A 6,231-nucleotide genomic window follows, 5' to 3' on the forward strand; every position below is an offset into this window, starting at 1 on the left:
ATCTATGAACAATAGTTGTTAATAATATTTGACTACGTATTCGTCAAGAATAATATAGTTCGAACGTTAAAATTAATTTGAAATTTAAATTAAGCAATTCGATTTGTAGCTTAGAGTTAGAATAAGCCAAAGCTTGTTTTACATAATTAAATATGTCACAGTTAACATTAATGTAGATACATACATATTTAATGATTATATGTATTAAGGAATATTGGAAGTTTATATTAGCCATCACAGGAAAAGGAATTGTAGTTTTGTCTTAAAAATTTTCATGGCGTTAAGGGAGCAGAACGCTGTTAGTTTCTAAAATTATAACCTTTAGCATTTTCTGTCTCGTTGCTACAAATCGAAGTGGTTGATTTAAATTTCAAATTCATTTTACCATTTCAGCAATAAGTACCATAGTTGCAGAATATATATGCAATTATTGATAATAGTCAAAATATTGAAATTCAAAGATGAAAACGCAAACCATTGTTCTTGCTTTGTTTCAGTTTTCTTCCACTTTACCCACTTTATATATTTATTTCTATATTTGTAATGTTATGTTATACTAAAACACATTGCTCTATCTAACAATGTTGGTTTATATTAAGCATTACACATACACACATGCGTGCGACCGCGTGTGTATGTTGAATAAAATGAGACAACAAAGCCAATGCTGTGTGAAATTTATAGGACATTTATAAAGAGAAAATTAGTCTTACAGCTGTTTCTGGAATATTAGGGATATCCCTTCATCAGAGACGTTGTGAAATGGTTAATCAGAGGGAAACAGTAGAGTTCAAAATAAGGAGTTATTTTGGAAAAGGATGGGAATAAGAAGTATAAAGGGAAATAAGAGAATAAAAGTAAAAATAAAAATATATGTAGGATGTCATAGTTGCAGTTATATATATATATATATATATATATTATATATATATATATATATATAACAATTGCAGCGTGGAAGGTGTTTATAAGCCATTTAAGAAACACACAAAAGCCGTTCGATTCACTTCAACATTTAAGTTTAATTTGTCAAAATATTTTCGTCGCTAAAATCCGCAACCTGTTCACTGACAAAAATCCGTGCTGCATCTCGGATTTTGCTGCAGCACGGATTTTTATCAGTGAACAGGTTGCGGATTTTAGCGACGAAAATATTTTGACAAATTAAACTTAAATGTTGAAGTGAATCGAACGGCTTTTGTGTGTTTCTTAAATGCTTATAAACACCTTCCACGCTGCAATTGTTTTCGTTTCAGCACACGATCTCAGATAAAATTACTCGCTATGCGAGTACATCTCCGTAATATATATATATGCAGTGAGAGAGAGAGAGAGAGAGAGAGAGGTTGTGAGAGGTAATGGCGTCAGTGAGACCCAGAGGTGTCAGGTAATGCTGAATAAGTACTATGAATAGACCATAGTTAAGTTCCAGGTTCGGTAATTATGCGAATAAGGGGTCCAATAATTTTTTTTAGAAACAGCTGTAAGACCTATTTATAAATGTTCTAAAATCTACACTGCCTTAGTTTTTTTCTCAAAAAAAAAATTATATATATATATATATATGACGTGGCACTCCGACGGTTACGACAACGAGGGTTCCACGTGATCCGATCAACGGGACAGCCTGTTCGTGAAATTAACGTGCAAGTGGCTGAGCACTCCACAGACACGGGTACTCTTAACGTAGTTCTCGGGGAGATTCAGCGTGACACAGAGTGCGACAAGGCTGGCCCATTGAAATACAGGTACAACAGAAACAGGAAGAAAGAATGAGAGAAAGTTGTGGTGAAAGAGTACAGCAGGGTTTGCCACCAACCCCTGCTGGAGACTTTTGGAGCTTTAAGGTGTTTGCGCTCAATAAACACTCACAACGCACGATCTGGGATTCGAACCCTCGATCCTACGACCGCGAGTTCGCTGCCCTAACCACTGGGTCATTGCGCCTCCACACACACACACACACATGTATTATGGTTAAGGCAGCGGGCTGGCACAATCATTAGTACTCCGAGTAAAATGCCTAACGACATTTTGTCCGTCTTTATGTCCTGGGTTTAAATGCCGCCGGTCTCGATAAAACGAGTACCAATTGAACACTGGGGTCGATGTAATCAACTTAGCCCCTCCCCCAAAATTGCTGGCCTTGTACCAAAATTTGAAATCAATATTATTATTATGCTTGTTGTTGTTAGACATCTTTCCTTGAAGTGTTTGAGTGTTTTGGGTGTTTAAAATAAACCATATTTTGGATTAATATGATTTGGAATTTTTGAATATCCACCCATTTTACACAGAAGGGAAAAAAATAATTGTTGGATATTGTCTATCTTGAAAATATTTTCTTAATTGTGTAACAACGTTTTGTTCCACGTCTGAGGAATACGCCTCTCTAAATTTTACACAATTTTCCGAATTGTTTTTAAAAGAACACGAATTTAAGTAAAAAAAAATTATGTGGGGGGTGGAATGAGAAATAGAAAGAGAAAATGAAAATACCTGAACAAGCAAACTTAAACATTTGTAACCAAAGAACAAAAAAAAAAAACAAATAAATAAAACAATTTCACGAGTGGAACCAACAACGAAGAGGTACATTGTTTTAGTAATGTTGCTCGCCAAAACGTAATTTTGAAAATGGGTTAACTCTCAGAAAAAAAAAAAATAATAAGGACACTCTTGAAATTGTCTGCTTCTCTGTTTCACGATCCTATGAAAGAAAGAGCTCGGTATAAATTGACATACGTTTGTATTATTATGTATTGGTGGAATGTGGGGCTCAGTTTTTCCCTGAAAGAAGTAGCTAAGAGAAACCCTGGCTGATTTACAGAATATTATGGCTTCCATTAATCGAGGAAGAGCGTATGGAAATATATTCCTGGTTTTCAAGACTAAGAAAGAGGATGACAGGCTGAATTGATGCCTCAAACACCGACACACCGGCTCGTAGCACAATATATGGTGTGCGGTTATATATGTATGGTAGGCTACAAGGGTCACAAGCAGGAACAATGTCTATGGCTATGATATTTACTTTAGTTTGTTGTCAGTTTTACCGCGTAGTACGAGCGAGTGTCGAGGGGACAAAAAAAAAAAACATATGGCCAGGTGCAATCTGCATTTACATGATAAGGGTTGAGAGGGATTTGCTATCCTCAGTTAATTTGCTGAAAGGTAGGTGAATGTGGGGAGGAAAGTCCAATGAGTGGGCTCATTCTAAGTTAACACCTGGATGCTGAGGACTAAGAGGGAGAGAGGAGCACCTGCCATGATACTCTTGATGATTAAGGTGGTTCCGGATCTACAGCGTTCCTTGGTTGACCCTGGGGGGAGTTTTCTCCATATTTGGGAATTTGTTAAGAATTTTTTCTTAAATGTTATTGTTTCTTAATTGTTTACACGTTTTTTTTATTCAAGTGCTCATGGCCCTTTGTCTTTGTATTGTCCTAAGTTTTTCGCGGACTTTGTGATTAATAAAGGAACTACTACCACTACTACTACTACACTACTACTACTACTACTACTACACTACTACTACTACTACTGCAGTTGTTCTTTTTTGCTCAAATGTTTTCGTTGTTGATGTTCATCTCAGTAGTAAGAAAACTTTTTGTGTTCTTCCTTGCGGATTGATTTTCTAAATTTTGTTTTTCAAAGAATTTGATCATTATTCTTTGTGTCGTGTCGCGTAAACTTGTTTACAAAGAAAGATGAGATTATATCTAACTTCTTTTTTGTTGTTGTTGTTGTTGTTTTGGCTCGTTTGGGGCAAAAAGAAAACAAAAAAACTTTAATTCAGCAAGCTAATATATTTTTTTTTGCCAACCGATTGGTATTTCAAATATGGCGACTATGACAACAATACACATCTCCACAAAAAAAAAAAACAGAGAAAAAATGAAGAAACAAAATTCAAACAAAATAATAGTGACATTTATGCTTTAAACAGGAAGAAGAGTTTTTCACCAGTAACTACATGTCGCGCCGTGACACACACAGTGTCAACTAAAATCCTAACGGAGAAAATATCTGCATTTTTCCCCCGTTGTCAGCAAAGCTAACAGAGAAATTTAGATTATGGACATAGTTCAATCCAAAGAGCTGTGACAGAATTATGTCACGGGTCTTATTTATTCAAGGAAGTTCAAGACAGAGAAAAGGAATTACTGATATACTTCTACTTCATGAAGGAAAGTGGCTTTCTCTGTGCCCTAGAGAGTTTAATGAAATATGCACTTGCCGATATGTGGACCATTAACCACATATCGGTCGATCTGACCTTCAAACCGAAGGCACAGTGCAACTTTAGGTGGAGGTATTGAAACATCTGCCTATAGACTCGTATCTCAATACCGAAGCCAGTATAACGCGCGCGCACAAAAAGTAACAGTCAGGTACATTGGCTTTGTCATTGATAGCTGGCTTGTTGTCTCAGAAACGCAATATTGGCAAGTGCTATACGCAGAAGTGACAGGTAACATTTACACGCGAGGAATCTGTATGGTTTTGCAAGTCCTTATGATCTCCCAAAGCCAGAGGGTCTTTTCGGAGCTGTAATCTGTCATGGGCGCAAAGTCAATAGCGGTGAGACTGACGGAAAAAGACAGAAAACCTGGCAGTTTAACTTGTGGCAGTAAGAGCCACTTCTGGCAATGCAGGAGAGAGGGAGAGTGTTGTGTGGACGCCCCCAGACGATGAAGTTGGCTAGCCCGATACGTAGATATAGAGGGAGAAGTCTAGACGTCGTCAGAGCACAGTTGAGTAGCAGAGTAGAGTAGCAGTCGTAGTAGGAGAGCAAAGTGGAGTAGAGTTGAGTAGTAGAGGCATCCGAAAGTGCGGCATAACAGAGAGAAAGAGAGGGAGAGGGAAGGTAAGGAGATTATCCGACAGTAACAACAGCATAACTGGTCGAAGCTTTGAAAATGGGAAAGGAGATTCGTCCTCGGTCTCAAAAGTCTGGGTTGTGACAGTGAGTGATTTTGTGTCAGTCAGCTGAGTGACCTTTCTCTGGATGCAGTCAATAAAGACCGTGTGTGCTGCAGTACACCATCTCAGGTGTGTTACCTTCACTCAAGCTTTTCAGAATATCAGCTGTTGTTGGGCTGAAGTATTTTCTGTCCTTGGAGAAAATGGCCAGCCTTGAAGATAAGGGCCTCGCCTGTTTGTGCTAGGAATGATACTTAGTGGTAGAGTCGCCTATTTGGAGCGACTCTCAGGACTTCAATTAAGTGCTATTCGTATTTGTTCACTTTCCAGTAAGTTTTGCAAATTCTACGGTTTCTGTCATGTTTTTCGCCTCGCCAGTCACGACATAACGAACAATCAGGACAGACGGTTTTAGGAGAAGATGAATTGCGTAACCAGTGGAAGGCATCCCTTCCGAAACAAGTAAACAATTAGACATTCTAGTCCAGTCAAACAAAAATTAGGACAAGGCAAGACAGCCAAACAGTAATATAAATCCGAGGTGATGCAAGCTGCTTGACTTTCCAGGGATAGCTTCCTCTTAGCTGATTTCTAGATGAGACTAACCACCCAATTCATAACTTCACTTAGTACTTGTCCAACAATGTGTTTCTCATCTGATCCTTTTTAACAATAAAAGAAGCTGGCAAATTCATTAGCGCGTAGTACAAAGTATTTAGCGGAATTTCTTCCGACACTTGGCGTTCTGGGTTCAAATTTCGCCTAGGCTGACTTTGCTTTTCAGTTTTTTGCATTCAATAAAATAAGTACCTGTTAAGTAATGGGGGATGAGGCAATCGACTTACTGCTTCCCCTAAAAGCTGTTGTCTTAACGCTAAAAATGCGAAACCTTTATACATACATACATACATACATACATAGAAAGACAGAGACGCAAAACGCGCACACTAATATTTCTCTCCCTCCCACTCTCTTGCTCTCTCCCTCTTTCAATCTATCTATCTCTTTCTGCATACACAAGCAGACGCACGCATGTCTGCATACTGAGGTACGTATATATATTATATAATATATATATATATATATATAATATAATATCTATTATGTAAAATCGTTCTATCTGTGTGTGTGTCTTCTCGGATTTCGGGCGTCCTCCATCCGATTGCGCTCAAATTTAATATGTAGATACCGACGGTATCAGGGTATGTAAAAGTCTTGAAAAGATTACAAAAATCGATCCAGGTGACAATGCGATCGATAAAGCATTTGTACGCACAAGTACGTGATAGAGCCATTTTAGCGCCA

The sequence above is a fragment of the Octopus sinensis genome, linkage group LG1, assembly GCF_006345805.1.
Source record: "Octopus sinensis linkage group LG1, ASM634580v1, whole genome shotgun sequence".
Lineage (NCBI taxonomy): Eukaryota > Metazoa > Mollusca > Cephalopoda > Octopoda > Octopodidae > Octopus > Octopus sinensis.